This window comes from Pelophylax lessonae, assembly GCF_965119305.1.
Source record: "Pelophylax lessonae genome assembly, chromosome: 1".
Taxonomy (NCBI): Eukaryota; Metazoa; Chordata; class Amphibia; order Anura; family Ranidae; genus Pelophylax; species Pelophylax lessonae.
Window position 1 is genome coordinate 836,327,641 of NC_138768.1, and position 20,422 is coordinate 836,348,062.

Genomic DNA, 20,422 nt, shown 5'->3' on the forward strand with positions numbered 1-20,422 from the left:
TGTATGGGGCCCCGCGATTTCTAACAGCAGCCCTGGCCGCGACACACGCTTGACACCATCTGAACCAAATAAGTTTATCTTGGTCTAATCAGACCACAGGACATGATTCCAGTAATCCATGTCCTTAGTCTGTTTGTCTTCAGCAAACTGTTTGCGGGCTTTCTTGTGCATCATCTTTAGAAGAGGCTTCCTTCTGGGACAACAGCCATGCAGACCAATTTGAAGCAGTGTGCAGCGTATGGTCTAAAGAACTGACAGGCTGACCCCCCACCCCTTCAACCTCTGCAGCAATGCTGGCAGCACTCATACGTCTATTTCCCAAAGACAACCTCTGGATATGATGCTGAGCACGTGCACTGAACTTCTTTGGTCGACCATGGTGAGGCCTGTTCTGAGTGGAACCTGTCCTGTTAAACCGCTTTATGGTCTCGGCCACCATGCTGCAGCTCAGTTTCAGGGTCTTGGCAATCTTCTTATAGCCTAGGCCAGTGATTGCGAACCTTGGCACCTCAGATGTTTTGGAACTACATTTCCCATGATGCTAATGCACTCTTCAGTGTAGTTGACCTTCACGGGAAATGTAGTTCGAAAACATCTGGGGTGCCAAGGTTTGCCCTCACTGGCCTAGGCCATCTTTATGTAGAGCAACAGTTTTTTTTTTTTTCAGATCCTCAGAGAGTTCTTTGCCATAAGGTGCCAAATTTAACACACCTGCTCCCCATTCACTCCTCAGACTTTGTAACACTAACGAGTCACATGACACCGGGGAGGGAAAATGGCTAATTGGGCCCAATTTGGACATTTTCACTTAGGGGAGTACTCACTTTTGTTGCCAGCCGGTTTAGACATTAAGGGCTGTGTGTTGAGTTATTTTGAGGGGATAGCAAATTTACACTGTTATACAAGCTGTACACTCACTACATTACATTGTAGTAAAGTGTCATTTCTTCAGTGTTGTCCCATGAAAAGATATAATCAAATATTTCCAAAAATGTGAGGGGTGTACTCACTTTTGTGAGATACTGTATATATATACTGTGTATATATATATATATATATATATATATATATATATACACACAGTATACTGATCAGCCATAACATTATGACCACTAACAAGTAAAGGGAATATCTAATTACAATGGCATCTGAAAATTGGTGGGATATATAAAGAACCAAGCAAACATGTCGTCCATGAAGTTGATGTGGTGAAAGTAGAAAAAATGGCCATTGCAGTTTGCTGTGTATGGGGCTGTGAAGCCCATGGTGACCCATGTCCACAGCCGAAAGCTTCTACAATGGTCACATGAACATCAGAACTGGACTACAAAGCAATGGAAGAAGGTGGCCTGGTCTGATGAATGCCTTTTTCTTTTACATCATGTGGGTGGCGGGGGCGTGTGCGTCATTTACCTGGGGAAGAGATGGCACCAGAATGCGTTATAAGAAGACAAGTCAGCAGAGGCAGTGTGATGCTTTGGGCAATGTTCTGCTGGGAAACCTTGGGCCCTGCCATTCATGTGGATGTTACTTTGGTGTCCATGCCTCAATGGGTCAGGGCTGTTTTAAGAAAAGGGGGCCATACTCAATATTAGGTGGGTGGTCATAATGTAATGGCTGATCGGTGTATATATACAGCCAGTCATTCATATATTATAAATAAGGTAGACTTTGAGTTCAGAGAACCTGTCACATGTGAATAATTATTACTTCGTAGCAGAGCAGCCTGAAAAATATTTTACATTTTGAAGTCAAGCTGTCATTGCTGAGTAGTGAACAGTGGAAACAAGTGGTTCTGAAGCCTTCATCGTAAGGAAACTGGGAGGTACAGTCAGCACAGCTTAACGCCGAACTTCACCCAAAATGGGAAGTTCTGATTCTCCGCTTCCTCCCTGCTCCTCTATCACCTTTGAATACTTTTCTTTTTTGGGGAGCAGTACCTGGTTTTGTTGAGTACCCACTCCCACTTTGTGCCCCCCTCAACCTTACCCTCAGCCTTCTGGGACCTGCGATGTGTCCCAGAAGGCTGCGGGACCATTCACAAAATGCAGAGCGGCTCACACATGTGCAGTGAAAAGACAGCTGTGAAGCCACAAGGAGTCAAAGCTAACTTCTGACACTGAAGATAAACTGCTGGGCAGGGGACCTGAAGACCGGTAGAGAACTAGCTCGGGTGAGGGCAGCGCTGGATCCTTGGACAGTTAAGCATCCTTTTATTAAAATTCAGCAGCTATAGTATTTGTGTGTAAATAAAAACAAATTCGGATCTCTTCCCCAGAGTAGTACAGTGTTATTCTGGTAACACTGTATAGCTCTGGTCACAGTATGTAAAAAATAATATATATATATATATATATATATATATATATATATATATATATATATATATATATATTTATATGTATATAAAAAAGAAAAGAACATTTTTAAAAATGTAAAAAAAATTTTTATATATATTTATTTATTTATTTTACATACTGTCACGAGTCAGTGTCCCCGATCACTGTCACACCAGTTATTGGTGTACTGGTGACAGTATGTTAAAAAAAAAAAAAATAGTGAAAAGGGGTCATTTGGAGGATATTTCTACTGTCCTGGCATTTTCGGGCTTTAAGAAGCTAGATAGGGTGTCAGTACATCAGGAGTGATTTTCAGATATACACCATACCATATTATACCATACTAGAGTTCGTGGACTTTGTATAACTTTCCTACAGACTAAATAATAAACACTGATTTGGGTTATTTTCACCAAAGAAATGTAGCAGTAGGCATTTTGGCTTAAATTTATGAAGAAAGATTATTTATTTGCAAAATTTTATAACAGAAACAAGAAAACCTGTGTTTTTCTTTTCTTTTTTTTTTTTTTTTTAATGTACCACTATCCCCTTGAGCGTTGCTTGTAATTGTATGTTCTTCTGTGCCGCTTTGACCCTGTGAACCGTCCAGCCCTGATGACATTCTGGGTTCAGACATGTTGTGTATACCTTTAAATTACACACTGACACAATACAGGTAGGTTTTAGCTCTTTAGCTTGGCTTTACTCAAGAAGAAGGCTTGAAAAGAGTATTAATTAACTAGGCCCTGGATAGACAGCCAAGGCTGTAGACTAAAGAACAGTTAGTAACCAGTTATAGTGTGAAGGAATGTGATGAACACTTGTGAATTAAGCAAAATGTCTATTTTTCTATGTGTATTCTTCTCTAAATGTATATATATTTTTCCTCTGTTGTCCTTACTCAAAATAGCCGTTACTAGATACCTCTCACCCCCCACCACCGAGATGGAACGTGAAAAGAAAGATGGAGCCTTGGCACAGTGCCTTCAAAAGAAGATAACATTCCTGAACTCGAAAGGGACCACCTTATAACGGACCTGACTAATCAGAAAGCTGCAAATAATCAGTATTATGCTAATATTATGCTTATGACGCACTAACATATAACACCGCCTACTAACTATATAATATACTGTCCATTAGAAATAAAAGTAGTATCATTTACCTGAACAATGTGTGTCAGTCTATGATATCCCTGTGCATGCACTCTAATTACCTTTTAATCAGATCCAGCAGCAAGAAATCTATTTTGAACCTGATTGAGGTTCGTTAACCTTTACAAATGTCGTCCCAACGTGGAGCTTCAGGTGTTCGTCTGCCGAAAAGCCGCGTAGGAGGTTTGGCGACTGGATGAGACAGACCAAGAGGGACTTGCGCACCCCTGAGAGTACGGTAGGTACTTTTACCTTACCACTGTACGACTTGTTTCTGTCTTATCTTTATCGCAGATCTCAGGTGCTTTTCGAACGACGTTGCAAAAGGTGGGTAATCCTCACCTGGGGCTGTTTTTATTAACCCGCCGTAAGATTTCTGCTGGCTGTATATTGTTTGTTCAGTGTCTGCCACCCTGGCTGGTTGGGACTCTGCAGACTGAAAGACAGTCCATCCTGAGTGATTGGGACTCGAAAGGAGGTTGCCTGACACTAGGGTGGCTGTACGTCCTCGGACGGGTTACCCAGGGGGTTGCTGGTTAAAGTGACCACCTGTGGGGTAAACTCAGTTGCAGGAGGTTGCCCAACACTAGGGTGGCTGTACGTCCTCGGACGGGTTACTCAGGAGGTTGCTGGTCTAAGGCGACCTCTTGAGGGGTAAGCTCAGCTGCACGTGGATACCCGACAACAGGGGAGGCAGGTGTAATGTCTCAGTGTCTGTCGTTTTGTTTGAAGTGTCTCTACAGACTGAACGGTTGCATTTGTGTCAGTTGTTGAGGTCCCATGACAAGAGAGAGACGACAAGAGTTATGTTTTGTTCTGTGTGTGTTGTGAAATGAAACGTACATTGTTACACAGATAAATCCAGTCAGGTTTGAAGTTGCTACGGGCAACAGAGAGAGAGACAGAGAGAGGAAGGGGTTACGTTTTGAGTTTGTTTTTTTTTTCAGTTCAACCCCCCTCCTTCTCTTCTGTGCGTCCCTGAAAGTTTTTTTTTCCTCTTCTCTCTGAGACTAGCACTGTGTTGTTAGCTGGTACACCCCCACGCGCGCAGCTGGCATACTTTTTTTTTCTCTCGTGAGAAAGCGGGAGGGGGTCACTCCTTGCGCAGAGTTTGGTGGACAATAAGCCTCAGCATTACTACATATATGCAATTATTACTTTTTTTTATGGAATTTTTGGAGTTTTGCCAATTAAACATTTGTGTATAAAGTGTAGACACCGTTGGCAAGAGTGCTAATCGTGATTTAAAAAAAAAAAAAAAAGTTTTTATCAGGAAACACAGTTTGCCGTAGTTGGCTGGATGTTTTGAGGCTATTCTTTATAGAATTAGAGATAATGAGAACAAAAATTTGAAAATTGGCTACTTACCAAGGGGGGGTTCAACTGTGAATATTTTTTGTTCCTGAAATAGTTATAGAATTTATTTTTGGACAGAAAGGGTTACCGCAATAAGTGTGACCATTGAACCCTATTGGCACTGAGCCAAAAGTTTCAAATTAGATTAACTCTATATCTGCTTATAATATTTGAGAGATATTTAGGGGGCATCCTCTATCACAGGAGGGGAACCTCTGGTCAGCTCTGATCACCCCTGGTCTGAGTTTTGAAAATTGGCACGCAGCCAAAACTATTAAATCAAGTTAAGCGATTGGTTACCAGTACTGACCCCTCCGGCCGTCAGCTGAGACAGCGGCAGGAGAACAGAAAAGAGTAAGGGACCTTGCATTTGAGCTGGGTGGCCCAGAGAGGGGGGGGGAGGAATATGGATCAGCATATTCGCAAACCAGAGAAGGGAAAGTTTGTGAGTTCAAACAACAAAAGTGCTGACAGGCTGCAGAGCAACCATAGGAGTCGCAGCATACGCTGATAACAGAACAGAAAGGAATGTTGTGTGAGAACAGCTAAGAACTTGCATAACGAATGATGGATCGTAGAAGCTAAGAAAGATGACGATCAAGGTTGTAAATTGCATCATGTATGAGTATTATCAAGTCGATCGTAAAGACAATAAGCCCCCGTCCTATAATGGCGTCTGGAGAAATAAAGGGGAGGGTCCTTACTCTCCGCCTGCCGCCCATTATCTTCACACCACTCCTACTCAAACGCAACCCACAGGGACAGTTCCTACAGACGGCCATCTTGGTGCAGCCAAGTCTTCACTTCCTGCCCCGCCCAGTACAGTTCCTGCAGACGGCCATCTTGGTATACCCGGAAGGCCTAACAAAGGTCTATATCCAATTCTCTCTGTTCTAACACTCCCATCCTCCCTGGGTTACAGGTCCAATATACTAGTGATGAAGACACGTCTGACTGGGACGACCAACCGCAGGTGACAAGCGCACCCAAAGATCTAACCCCATCACAAACAGCGACCTTAATGACAAGTCTGCCTGACTCAGAAACACAGCCAATGCCCCTATACCACAGGATAGTACAGCTACAAGAAATTTACCTAGTCCTCTTACTCAGCCAATCCAAGTGGGGACATTTCCTGATTTGCTTGCCAGATTTGTGGTGTCTTCTACATGCCCCTTGCATCTGCTAGGAGCTGATTCGCTGGCCGGACTACAGGCCTCAATTATTTTTTACGCCCGAAGGAGGAGTGAAGCTACATACTCCCCTATCCTTAGAAGACTCATCTGCCTTGTGTTCTCTGCCTCTCATGAAGACACTCCGTGAAGCGATAACTCCAAGTTCAGTACCACTGAAGTACTTGGCAGGATCCCTGCATGCCTATGGTCCACTGAACCGGAAGACATCGATCACTTTAAAGTACCGCCAGTCATGGTGCAACTAAAACCTGGGGCACTCCTACCTAGAAAATCACGACTCCAGAGAGACTGGACCCGTTGAAGCTAGCTCAATCCGAAGCTATCTCAAAACAGGTTGAGACCCTTGTGTCTAATGGTGCTTTGATACCCTGTACTTCTGAATGCAACACACCTTTGTTCTCAGTGAAAAAACGGATCCCAAAAGGTGAACCAGAGAAATACAGAATGGTCCAAGATTTCCAAGCCAATTTGACAAAGCCATAACCTCTGTTCCTGATACCTGGCAACAGGAACAACCTACAGTGACTCTTCTCCTCTATGCAGATGACTACCCTGCTGCTGAAGAAAATTCAGAAGTCTTCTATGCTACCTTGCAGAACAAGGCTGTAAGGCCTCCAAAGAGAAAATACAGTGGTGTTCCAAGACTGTCACCTTTTTAGGACACTGCATTTCTAAAGGCACAAGACATATCACATTAGAACGAGTAGCTGCAATCCAGGATATTCTTCCACCAAAAGCAGCTAAACAACTGCATGCCTTTCTTGGACTCATATCTTACTGCAGGGCATGGATCCCTGATGCATCCATTCTCATGCAACCACTCTATGATGCTCTCAAGTCTGTGCCATTTACCCTGTCAAACGAGGCCCTGGACAATTTTATTCTGCTGAAGCAAGCAATATCCACAGCTCCTGCTTTGGGCCTTCCAGATTATGAGAAACTCTTCAAACTGTTTGTGTCGGAGAAGAATGGCCACGCCACAGGGGTCCTGGCTCAGGAACATGGAGGACAGACTAGACCCATTGGTTACTACTCTTGCCGTCTAGACCCCGTGGCTAGAGGTGGTCCTTCCTGTCTAAGGGCTGTCTTTGCTGCCCAAGCACTCCTAGACAAAACTTCAGACCTTGTCTTAGCACACCCCCTACTTCTTCTGGCACCACATGACATTGCTGCCATCTTAAATCAGGTGCAACTCCGACACCTGTCCACAGCCAGACATCTACGGCTGCAAATCTCCCTCCTACTTCCGGACAATGTGACCCTCCAAAGGTGTCTCACTCTCAACCCGGCCACCCTTCTGCCGTTTTTTCGAGGGGGGAGAAGGAGAAGGTGAAGAAGGAGACTCCTATGACACTCCACATGACTGCCTTGAAATGATGCGCTTGGAAACCTCATATCTCCCTACAGTGAGTGAAATTCCTCTGGAAAACCCTGACTACATGCTTTTTGTGGATGGCTCTAGATATGCAGATGAAGGAGGCAAGTACCACACAGGTTATGCTGTGACTTCTGAATTTGAAAGCCTACAAGCAGATGATTTTGGTATCATCCGGAGAGCTAGAAGGTTCCTGACAGCGGCCGGAACACCGGTGAAACATGGTCCTGCCATCAAGGATTTAATGGATGCACTACTCCTACTGGAACAAGTGGCTGTCTTGAAGGTTAAAACACATGGCAAGCTGAATTCTCAAGAAGCCAGGGGAAACCACTTGGCGGATAAAGCGGCCAAACCAACGAAAAACGGCCGAAGCGGCTGAAGAGCAGAGTGAATCTTCAGTGCAGATGCCTTTGGCAGTGCATGTGCCATCTGACAAACTATACCTAGCCTCTATGCAAGGGCGTCTCACAGATGAAAAGCTGGAATGGATCGACAAAGGAGAAGAATACGAAAGACGGTGAGGACAGAAAAGACACCGCAGAAACATTAAAAAAAAAAACCCTTATATCCATCCAAGAGGATACACATTGATCACATACAGATGCCAGAAAGCAGCTGATAAGAATACACCCTAGTGGTGGTGGACATGTTCTCGGGCTGGCCAGGAGCCTACGCAGTCACAAACATGACAGCTAGAACCACGGCTAAAAAAAGAAAAAACGACTTAGTGAGATAGTACGTAGATTTGGGGTCCAAGAGGTGATAGAGAGCGATCAGGGCCCAGCTTTCACAGCAACCCTAACAAAAAGAGATTTGGGCAGCACTGGGAGTTCAGTTGGCTTTACGCACCCCATACCACCCTCAAAGTAGTGGGAAGGTAGAAAGGATGAATGGGATTCTAAAGAACAGGATGTTAAAAATGGCCCAAGAGACTAACATGAGTTGACCAGACAGTTTGCCTATTGCCCTGTTCAGTGTCAGACACACCCATTTTGTTTGGTTCAGCCCCAGACTTGGCTGTTACTCCCCACAGCAGTCGCAGTTACAATCTGATATGTTAACTTGTTATGTTACATATTTGTCTAAAGCCTTAACTAATATCCATTCTCGAGTATTTTCCTCCATTCCAGATCCAGAAACAGACTTGGGAACCCACAGTCTTCAGCCAGGAGATTGGGTGTTAGTGAAGAAATTCACAAGGAAAAGTTCACTTGATCCCTGATACAAAGCACCTGGATACACGCCTTTCACTGCAAGAAAGCCCAATCTCCTGAAGACAAGATCCTGCTGGCAGCACAATGATTGTGCTGTATATCCTTTTTTTCTTACAAGTTTGATAAAAGCTTAGCAGGTGATTATCACCAAAACAGGTACTCAAACTGCGGGCATCGCTAAGACAAATGTTGTCGCTACATTTTGGTACAATTCATCCAGCACATAAGTGGTTACGTTTATTTATTTATTTTTTTGATCTTTGTAGTATAATACCCCTGATAAATACACTGACTCAGCACCCAACCACAGGAGGAAGCAAGCAGCTCCCTCTGGAAGCTTTGATCCTCATGTGTACATAGATGCCATAGGGGTCCCAAGGGGGGTCCCAGATGAATTCCAAGCTAGGGATCAGGTAAAAGCTGGTTTTGAGTCTTTGCTCCCCATAATAACCTTCCTGACAACACTGGTCCAAATGGTAAGGTTACTCTAGCTATCAAGAAATTGGAAGATCTGTCATTTGAATTGAAGAAGAACTCAGGTATTACAGACCCTTGGGATCAATATTTTAGCTGGATGAGTGGGTGGCAGAAGGTGCTCGCCCAGATAGGAGTAACAATACTGATAATCCTAGTTCTTTTAGCCCTGATTGTATGCTGTATTCAAACATTTGTAAAAAAGCTAATGAGCAAAGCTGTAGACAATAGCACACCTACATTTCTCCACCAAGAAGAAGAAGACCGCCTTATGATGGAAGAGGACAAACCCTTCACCCCTCTACAGTCACTCCCTGTTCATAATTTCACAGTTCTATAGGGATAGATAGCACCTGACTGCCCTCTCCAGGCTGTATCGAGGGGGGTAGTGAACTAGTTACTGCTCTTCTCTATGTACAGCCCTAAAAAAATTTCCAGAGGAGTTTGGGCCAGGTGAGTAGACACTTTAGTATGAGGGACAGAAGAAAAATAGCCATTTTAGGGGGGCTTGTGAAGGAATGTGATGAACACTTGTGAATTAAGCAAAATGTCTATTTTTCTATGTGTATTCTTCTCTACATGTATATATATTTTTCCTCTGTCGTCCTTACTCAAAATGGCCGTTACTAGATACCTCTCACCCCCCACCACCGAGATGGAACGTGAAAAGAAAGATGGAGCCTTGGCACAGTGCCTTCAAAAGAAGATAACATTCCTGAACTCGAAAGGGACCACCTTATAACGGACCTGACTAATCAGAAAGCTGCAAATAATCAGTATTATGCTAATATTATGCTTATGACGCACTAACATATAACACCGCCTACTAACTATATAATATACTGTCCATTAGAAATAAAAGTAGTATCATTTACCTGAACAATGTGTGTCAGTCTATGATATCCCTGTGCATGCACTCTAATTACCTTTTAATCAGATCCAGCAGCAAGAAATCTATTTTGAACCTGATTGAGGTTCGTTAACCTTTACAATAGTAATAATTAAATACACCAATATACACAGTATTTTACAGTAAATGAATGAATCTCTCAGAAAGCTATAAATTGCTTTGAGAAACTCTCTTACTAAAGGGGAGCCCTGAGCCGGCCTATGGTACCTGTATCCTAATGAGAGATGAGGTAATCTAGATACCAGTGACGTGTCCCCTTTCAGAGCAATAAGATAGCAATGTTCAGAATGCAAGGCCTTGCTATTATCTTCACCGGCAGTTGGAGCTCAAAGAACAAATGATTCCCCAGTGTAGCTCAGTGTGACACAGGCAATACAGGAAAGCTGGTTCTGATTAATGATTATCCACTAACTGATCCAAGTGTAGAATGTCTGTGTTCGGTGTTTAACCACTTGCCGCCTGCCCTATAGCGGATTGACAGCGGCAAAGTGGTTGTATTATCCATACTGGCTGTCATATGACACACCGCATCTCCGATCTCGGTAAAGAGCCAACTGATATAGGCTCTTTACCATGTGAACAGCTGTGTCCAATCACAGCTGGTCACATAGTAAATAGGAAAAGCCATTGATTGGCTTTCCTCAGTTCGTGCCTGACAGGCACGAGTAGAGGAGAGCCGATCTGCAGCTATCCTGAGAGGGGGGGGTCTGTGCTGGTAATCAGAGCATTGATTACCAGTGCAGACCCTAGGGGGTATGCCACTTGAGCCAACAGGGATGCCCACCAATGGCCACCAGGGATGCCCACCCATGACCACCAGGGATGCCCACCCATGGCCACCAGGGATGGCAATCAGGGCATAGGGACCCTTTCAGTGCCCTCCCCATCAGAGCTGCCCATGATTGCCATCTATCAGTGCTGCCCACCAGTGCCCATTATTTCCCACCATTGCTGCCTATCAGTGCCCATCAGTGCCACCTATCAGTACCCATCAGTGCTACCTATCAGTGCCACCTATCATTGCCCAACAGTACTGCCTATCAGTGCCCACCAATGCTGCATACCTATCAGTGCCGCCCATCAGTGCCCATGAGTGCTGCATATTAGTGCCATCCCATCAGTGCCACCCCATCAGTGCCTCCTCATCAGTGCCTGTCAGTACGGCCTCATCAGTGCAGGAAAAAATGTATCTATTTACAAAATGTTATAACATACACAAAAAACTTTTTTTTTTTTTTTCAAACTTTTCGGTCTTTTCTTATTTGTGTAACAAAAAAGAAGAAACTTTGCTGTGATCACACCAATAAAAGAAAGCTCTATTTGTGGGAAGGGAAAAAATGACATAAATTTGGTTTAGGTACAGTGTTGCATGACCGCGAAATTGTCATTCAAAATTCAACAGCGCTAAAAGCTGAAAATTGGCCTGGGCAGGAAGGGGGGTAACTGCCCTGTATTGAAGTGGTTAAGAGAAATTGTAACAACTGGTAACTGGGCTCTGAGCAGGTGCTCTCTCACCAATTATGATGTCCCTCTTATGAGTTCTGGAAGAACAGGCAGTGGCAGACACTGAGATGGCTGCACTCTGCTTTTTCAGTGAATGCCGCCGACTCCAACTCGATCAGCGACGCTGCAGGGATGTCTGCGATGTAGCGATTGTCATTCGTCCAGCCTGGGCTGAGTCTGCAGACAGCTGGGTGGCATGCAATAGGCTGCAGTCCTCTCTCTCTGCCACGGACTGATGCACACACGATGGATCCTGGGAAGCAAGAGAGAGTGGGCCTGTTCAGCCGATCCCTTTATAGTCTCTCCCACAATTCTCTCCCAGACCGAACTGCCTGCTGGGAGGTGTAGTTCATAAACAATTCAGCAGTGCAGTAATATCCTTTTAGAATACAATTCCCACAATGCTTTTCCTGCAGTCTCAGGAGTTTGATGCATGAAATGCAAGACCAACACTAGAGGAGCGCAAAGACAGTCTGAGAGAGCAAAGAATACGTCTGTGGTATTAGATAATGGTAGTCTGCTCCTGGCTACATCAAGATTGTCAGTTTAGCAAAAAATAAGCAGTGATTTAATACCATCAAACGAAAGCTCCATTCAAAAATGATAACAATGTCATATGGGTACATTGTTGCATGACTGGGCAATTGTCATTCAAATGTGACAGCGCTGAAATCTGAAAATTGGCCCAGGCAAGAAGGGGGAAAAAGTGTCTGGTATAGAAGTGGTTAAAAGGTTCTGAATACCTGGTGGGGGGGGGGGGGGGACAGGAAGGACTTTACGATCAAGTGACTACTGTGATTGGCTGTCACAGTGGTGACATGATCAGGAGTTGGTCCTGCCAGTTACTGATAGCTAGTGGGGACCAAGAGTTGTCTTTGACAGCTTGGCCTCTGTGCTGGGAGTGGGCAGTGAGCACAAAGACTTTGTCCGCCCAGTGGCACATATGTGCTATACGTGGGTGTTAAAGTCCACCCTTTTGCCACTGCACATATGTGTTACACAGGAAGCAACAGGTTAAAGTAGCTTCTGCCATAATGTTCCTCTCATTCAAGTATCTGATCTTAATGTAGATCTAAATCCATCAAAGTGAAATCTTATATAAGCTTTAACATACGTGGTGTTTTTTTTTTTTTTTCTTTTTTTCAAATTTGCAGTTATAATAATACTTGGTGCAGGATAAATCTAATTGTAGAGCTGGAGTTATTTTTCAATAATTCCAAATGAAGCAATTCTTCAAACATTAGTAGGGACCTTGCAGGGCTTATCCACTCTTACAGCCTTTGAGAAGGCTTTATTAGACAATTTCCAGGGCACTGGCTTGACCTCTCTAGTGTATTTTCTGTTGCTTTCTACGATCCACAGCCCTTTCTCCAATTGTTATGCACTAAAATGAGAAAGAATTTATAGCAAACCCATCAAGGCCAGAAAATTGAAGCCAGATCCGGGCTACCACAACCAAATGATCAATACATGTATTGACTGTGAACACCAACTACAAACTCCTCTTTGGAAGCAGCACAGTGGCTATGTGGTTAACACTTCTGCCTATCAGCGCTAGGGTCAGCGGTTCAAATCCCAACCATGGCACTACCTGCCTGGAGTTTGCGTGTTCTCCCTGTGCCTACATGCGTTTCCTCCAAAGACTTGCTGGTAGGTAAAGAGTAATGCTGGCCATATACTATACCAAAAATTGGACGAAAGCATATGTTTTTGAACGTTCGGTCGATTTTTCCGATAGTGGATGACAAACGATAATTGGTTTCAAATTTTCAGCCCTGAAAACTTTGAAATATTTTTATTGAATAACCAAAATTTGTAAGGTTAGTGGCTTTCTCGCACGGGAAAAATCGTTACATTTTTCATGCGCAGGTGCAAGAAAACTTTGACCTGGAAGTAAACAAATTTGTGATAATGTAACATACAGATGCAATGATCTTTCGTCTACACAAGCTCAAATACACATTCAGCTAATATTTTTTACGGTTCCTCAGCCATTGCTTGGTCCATTGTCTTCTAGTTTTCTTCTTCTGTGCCTGTTGTATTGCCATGATACCAAGCATTGCTATGGCAATGGTCCTCTCATCCACATGGTCCATAGTGGATGGAAAGCTACAGGGATGCTAACAAAGCAAAGATAACAATAACAAAGAGGGACAGAGAGATCGTATGGTACACCGAGCGGGCATACACAGAAGGGTTGTTGAGAGGTCAATTTTATTTTGTCATTTCTCTTCTAATGTGACCAAATCGAATGATAAACCAGATAATTTATGTCCATTGAACATTTATCTTTCGAAATTTGGTTGCTACATGATAGTAGTATCTTTAGCCTTTTACGAAAATTCTTTCATTTTTTAAAATCGCTATCATCTGATTTTTCATATAGTGTATGGCCAGCTTCAGAGAACATAGATTGTAAGCCTCTTGAGGGCAGGGACTGTTGGGAATGTACAATATAAATGTGTAAATTGACAGTGCTGTAATAAATAAAATACTTGGTTCCCCCTATTGATACCTTGCGCCATATTTCTTATAGATTGTTTTGTTTTCGAGGGCTCAAAGAGCGAGGATTCTTTTTGCCACATTTGGTCAGATTTCCTAAAGGGTGAAAGATTTTTGGATAGGTTTACCAAAACAAACGGTTAAAGAAGTCATAAGTGATAAACCTGAATTATGTACTGAATGCCATTTTAAAATTGCCAGTCATATCTTCATGGATGCCAAGAAAGTGACACCTAGAGATTGGAAGAACCCCCACAATTCCTTTTGCAAAAATCAAGTCTTGTCCTTTGAAAAAATAACAACAATGCAAACTGAAATATGGAAAAATGTTTAAAAAAATTGGGTGCCGCGGTTTGAGTTCTTTCATTCTCCTACCTTCTATAGAGATAATCAGACAAAATAACATTTATGGATTTAATTTTTTTTTTGTTTTGCATATGAAGACCGTTGTCTGGACTCCTGAAGTGGTATTAGTTGAGATATGGTACCCCTGGCACTGGTTTCTATTCCCATTTTCTCCCTCACCCCCCCCCCCCCCTCTGCCCTGAACCCTCTTTCCTAATATTTTTGCTTTCCAAACTTTTCTTCCTTTTTCTCCTTTCTTTTTCCCCTTTTCCCCTCTTCTAACATTAGTGGCCTGGACCCCTGCATTTAAATTCCCTTGCTTGTTACTACAATCTACAGATCTCTATGCTGGGAAAACATGGGCGTAAAAAGAAAAATAATTTGTTAAACGTTTAGTAATTACCTGCTATCAACCAGTGAGTTGCTTTTGGGAAAACATTTTTTTTATCTCCTATTGGTCATTTATAGTTAATAAAATGCTGGAGCAATAGTTTTGACTGTATTATGTATCCCAAATTATTATTAGGGATGATCGAACTTTTCAAAAGTTCGGTTCGGCCAGAACATCCGAACTTCCCGAAAGTTCGGCCTGGATTTCAGAACCCCATTGAAATCAATGGGACCTGAACTTCGGTAATCAAAAAACACAATTTTGAAGCCCTAAAACCCAATAAATGCCTCTAAAAAGTGCCTAGGTTTCTGGGTCATACCCCAGGGACTATTAATCACACAAAAAAAGTTCTTAAAAATTGTCATTTTTGATAGAGAGCCAATTATTGAAAAAATTAAAAAAAAAAAAAAAATAAATAAAAAAAAAAAAAAAAATTCTTTGGATTTAGTATCTGGGGGGTCTAAAAAGTGTACCTGTGAATTTTCAGCTCTGTAGCATGTCCAGAACCATAAAAAAAAAAAGATTGTTTGTATTAGGTCACTTATAGAACAGGATAGTGGCTTCTCTCTTTTCACACCTTGCCGGTTTAGTAGCAAGCATTTTTTTGGGCATTTTTTGGGGTCTTTTGAGGCAGGCAAAACATCTGAACTTGTGTATACGGGTATATATACACACATACTTATATGTATATATACACCTAGACATATATAGGTGTGATAGTAGCAGAAATATATGCTTGCGCTAATGAAATCATTTACACTAATATGGCTCCGCTCCTATAACACCTATATATGTGTAAGTGTAAAATACATATAAATATGTGTGTATATATACCACTATACACAAGTTTAGATGTTTTGCCTGCCTCCAAAGAACCCAAAAAAATGCCCAAAAAAACGCTAGCGCCAAAGAAAAAAAAACGCCCAGGTGTGTTGTTGCAGGCATTTTTGGGGGTTTTTGGAGGCAGGCAAAACATCTGAACTTGTGTATAGTGGTATATATACACACATACTTATATGTATTTTACACTTACACATATATAGGTGTTATAGGAGCGGAGCCATATTAGTGTATATATACCCGTATACACAAGTTCAGATGTTTTGCCTGCCCCCAAAAACCCCCAAAAAATGCCTGCAACAACACACCTGGGCGTTTTTTTTTTTTTTTTTGGCGCTAGCGTTTTTTTGGGCATTTTTTGGGGTTCTTTGGAGGCAGGCAAAACATCTGAACGTCTGTATACGGGTATATATACACACATACTTATATGTATATATACACCTAGACATATATAGGTGTGATAGTAGCAGAAATATATGCTTGCGCTAATGAAATCATTTACACTAATATGGCTCCTCTCCTATAACACCTACATATGTGTAAGTGTAAAATACATATAAGTATGTGTGTATATATACCACTATACACAAGTTCAGATGTTCTGCCTGCCTCCAAAAAACCCAAAAAATGCCTGCAACAACACACCTGGGCGTTTTTTTTTGACGCTAGCGTTTTTTTGGGCATTTTTTTGGCTTCTTTGGAGGTAGGTAAAACATCTGAACTTCTGTATAGGGGTATATATATACACACACACTTATATGTATTTTACACATACACATATATAGGTGTGATAGGAGCGTAACTATATTGGTGTTAATTATTTCAAGTAGTGTTTTCTGCTCCTTTCACACCTATATATGTGCAGGTGTATGTATACATACATGGGTGTGTATATATACCCCCTATACACATGTTCAGATGTCATGCCTGACTCCAAACATGTGCTCAAAAAATCCCTATAGACGCCTGCAGTCAAAAAGCAAGCTGAAAGGAGAGAAGCCATATTACTGCAGCGAATGTGACTTAAGAGAAACTATCTTTTCTCTATAGCGGTCACCCTGATATGGAAGGTTTTGGTCACCCTGCCATAGCAGTCAGTGTCAGTTCACCCTACACTACATTACGGTCACTCTGGCACTTAACACTTTCCCTACAGAAACTAAATTTTTGCATCTAACTAAAGTGTAAAAGAGCACCCAAAACTACACTAGATATCCCTTTCCTCACACTAATAAATGCTAAATGACACTTTTAGAGTAAAATTAACAGAACTGCTTCCACTCTCTTCCATGTCCCTGTATTACAATGCTAGGAATTTGGCGGGGGCTATCTTAAATACTGGGGGGCGTATTCACTAATGATTGGCCTAGGGACCCCCTAGTCACTCCAATCACATTCCTAGCATTCTCCTGCCCCCTCAATTGGCTTTTGCTAATGGTTCTGGTCCAATCATGGGCTTTTAAAGCCCATTTCCTGTCCCATTGCATTTTGGTCGGTTCTGGTTGCCGAATTCCGAACTTTTTCAGCAAAAAGTTCTAAATTCGGCCGAACCTCGAACAGTCAATGTTCGGGTCGAACCGATGGTCGACCCGAACCGTTCGATCATCCCTAATTATTATTATTGTAATTTTCATTATTATTATTATACAGGTTTTTTATAGTGCCAACAGTTTGCGCAGCATAAGGGCAGAAGTATGTTTTCAATACCTTTCTATGTAACTTCTTTGAAAACAATAAAACTATTTGGACTGAAAAAAAATAATGCTTGCTGATCATACAAGGAATCCAAAAGGCCCACTTGATAACTGGAGGGAGATGCCTGTTTAGTGAAGGAGGACTGAGGAGAGTGCTTGCCTTTTGGTATGTAAAGCAAGGCTGTAAAACAATATCACAGCCTGCAGTACTGCCAGCCACCACTAGAGGAGACTCACTCATATCTGGCTGGCTAAACACACAGGCACTGACAAATCTTGCATACAATCTGGTGCATGCTAAGGGTTTGTGAAGAAGCTAGGTGATTTCCACACACTTGTGAGATCCCGGAAGCTATTCTGTGAGCTGGAATCCTGGCACATTGTCACCTCTTCTGCTGCCCACACACACCAGACACACAGCTTAGGGTAGACTGCCTCCACCCGCAGTTTGTCAACTGACCCAAATATAACAACAATGTGTATATATAAAATACATTTTTATTAAAAAAATCAATATAAAATCATGTGGATAAAATCAACAAGGTTGACACATTTCTAAACACACTTCACCCATCGAAACTTGGCCCAAAGTATACAAACACTCCAGTTCCCGCATAGGATATAATGTATAATGTGACCATTCATATAGAGTCAAAAGCAAGATAATCTGACATGTTTCAATATTTATTTTCTTTGGGGGTAGGAGTAGCCCCTTCTCCTTTCCATTTTATGCTGTCATGGTTGGTGGCACATATGTCTAGAGTCTAGAGTAAGAGCGACGTCACCTCCACACTGTATTGGAACGCACGCCAGACCGCTGCCACGCTACAAGGGACACAAGGAAAGCAGATCAGTGAGCATTAGGAGACTGCAGATCCTGTGCCCCCAATCTTATTACTACCCGGTAGCAACCAATGCGCATTGCCCTGTGCCAGGTGGGCACAAAAATATGTAAGCAGCCAATTTTTATGATTTATTTAATTGCACAATAAATACAGTATTACACTATTTTTTGGCTTCACATTTGTCTCCCTGCATATGGGCTTAATACTTATCCACAGGAGATAATAAATGGAGGAGTGAGGAAGATTCTATTTTCCTATCATCTCTAAAACATTTTTTGGAAACCATACATAATGTGGAGTGAAGGAGTCAAAATGGTCTTATCCACCTATATAATAGGATCACAGGCGTTTGAGGTCTGTGTGACCTACTAATATCTGGTAAGAGGCATTGATTATCACCCTTACTCAATGGAGCACCTGATCTATAGGAAATTGACTATAGCTAAAGCATGGAAGAGCCATACGGTCTCATTCACCTTATTTAAAAGAAAAGTCTCCTGGATCATGACCCAAGAAAAACTATCTAGTAGTCTCCTGAATACGTACCAAAAATTTGAGACTATTTGGGAACCCTGGGCTGCCCATACTCACACCTCGCTTATCTATTGAGGGGTCTATCTCACACTATTAGTGGATCTTGGGACCTCCGGGGCGTATATGTATCCCACCCCTACTCTTCTCCCCCCTCTCTTTTCTTCTTATTGTCCGTTATCCCGTTTGTCTTCTCTTTCCCCCTGGTCTCTCTGCCCTTTCTCCACCCCTGTTGGTAGGTATCTACTTTTGTTAGGGTAACCATGCCAGGATTCTAGTTGATCCTGCTCTTCTACGGTCTCCCTTCTACAAGGACCTTTTTTCTGAAAATACTGCTTATGCTTCTCATCGGAGCACAGATGTTACTGCCCTCCTTATTTATGCTCCTCACCAGAGACCTTAGCAAATCACCTAAGCGGTCCTGACTCTCATTTAAACCGGCTTCACTATTTTGCATTCTGAACTCCCTCAGTCTGCTGTTGATCACTTATTCGGGTGGGGTCTTTCCTGGCTCTCCGGGCGACAGATTGTGATCCCATTGGGGTTGCCTGGGGGTCCCCCCCGACTGCATGATGTTCTACTTTAACTTTACTCACGTTGCTCTTCCTCCATAGGAGTCTCTTTACCTGCATTGTTGTTTATGGATGACATTTTTCACTCCACAGGTCATAACTTGTATGGTGAAGCTTTCTGTAAGTTACCTGCCAATTTATATTGCTAAATGCTGTTATCTGTTGATGGATTTTGTTTTGTTAAAACTTAATAAAAATCTTTGAAAGGAAAAATTACATCACAACAATTCCTAGAGACAAAGCCATCTTGCCCACACACAGAAGATTGGTCTGTCACCTGTATGCAGGTCATAACCCGGTGTGAACCCTTCTTTACAGGCATATGTTACACCAAAGTGGCTCATTACATTCATCAGAATGCCTGCTTTATTTTTATTATAAGAAGTAATCTGGAATAATTAATGCATGTCAAATGACTTCCTCTGTGTGCAAAGCGGTCCCTGTGGAGAAGAGGCAGCCTCCCATTGCTATGCGGGGAGGTGACCCTGGCAACGTGAAATTAACATTCAGCCAACTATTAATGCAATAATGACAACATCAGCCTGTCCAAGGGACTGTCAGCTACTTACGTCTTCAGGTGACAACTCCTGTTCATAAACCGCACTTAATACCTCAGACCCGGAAGATGCAGAGAGCTCTACACTCATTGATCCATTGATGGATAGGTCAGGGGACTCCACCAGACTATTCTCACGCCTTTCCATAGGGGGAACATCTTCAATTAACAGCTGTTATGTGTTAAGTAACAAGTGGAGAGGATTCAGAAGATGGATGGGAATTTTACGGATCTGCTGTTAATATCTATTAAAAAGTGATAAGTAGTCCTGAGTACTAAAGAATGATGTTCATTCAAATATATATCACAGTATATTTATCCTGTCCTGTTCTATTTTTTTTCTTTTTTTTAATCAAGAACAATTCTATTGAGATGCCAACAACAATACATTTATAACAGGTGCATACATACCTAATGTTGCAGAAATACTATTCATTATAAAAAATTGCAAACATATAGCTCCTATCACCTCTGCAGTTCCTCCCAAGTGACATTATAAATGCCATTATTGGCGCAGCAATCTATCCAGTACCAAGTCCGCAGGGGTCAGACCCAGAGTAGCCAACCATCTACCCCACACCTCCTCGTGTTGATATATAAGTTTTTCAATACGCAATGTATT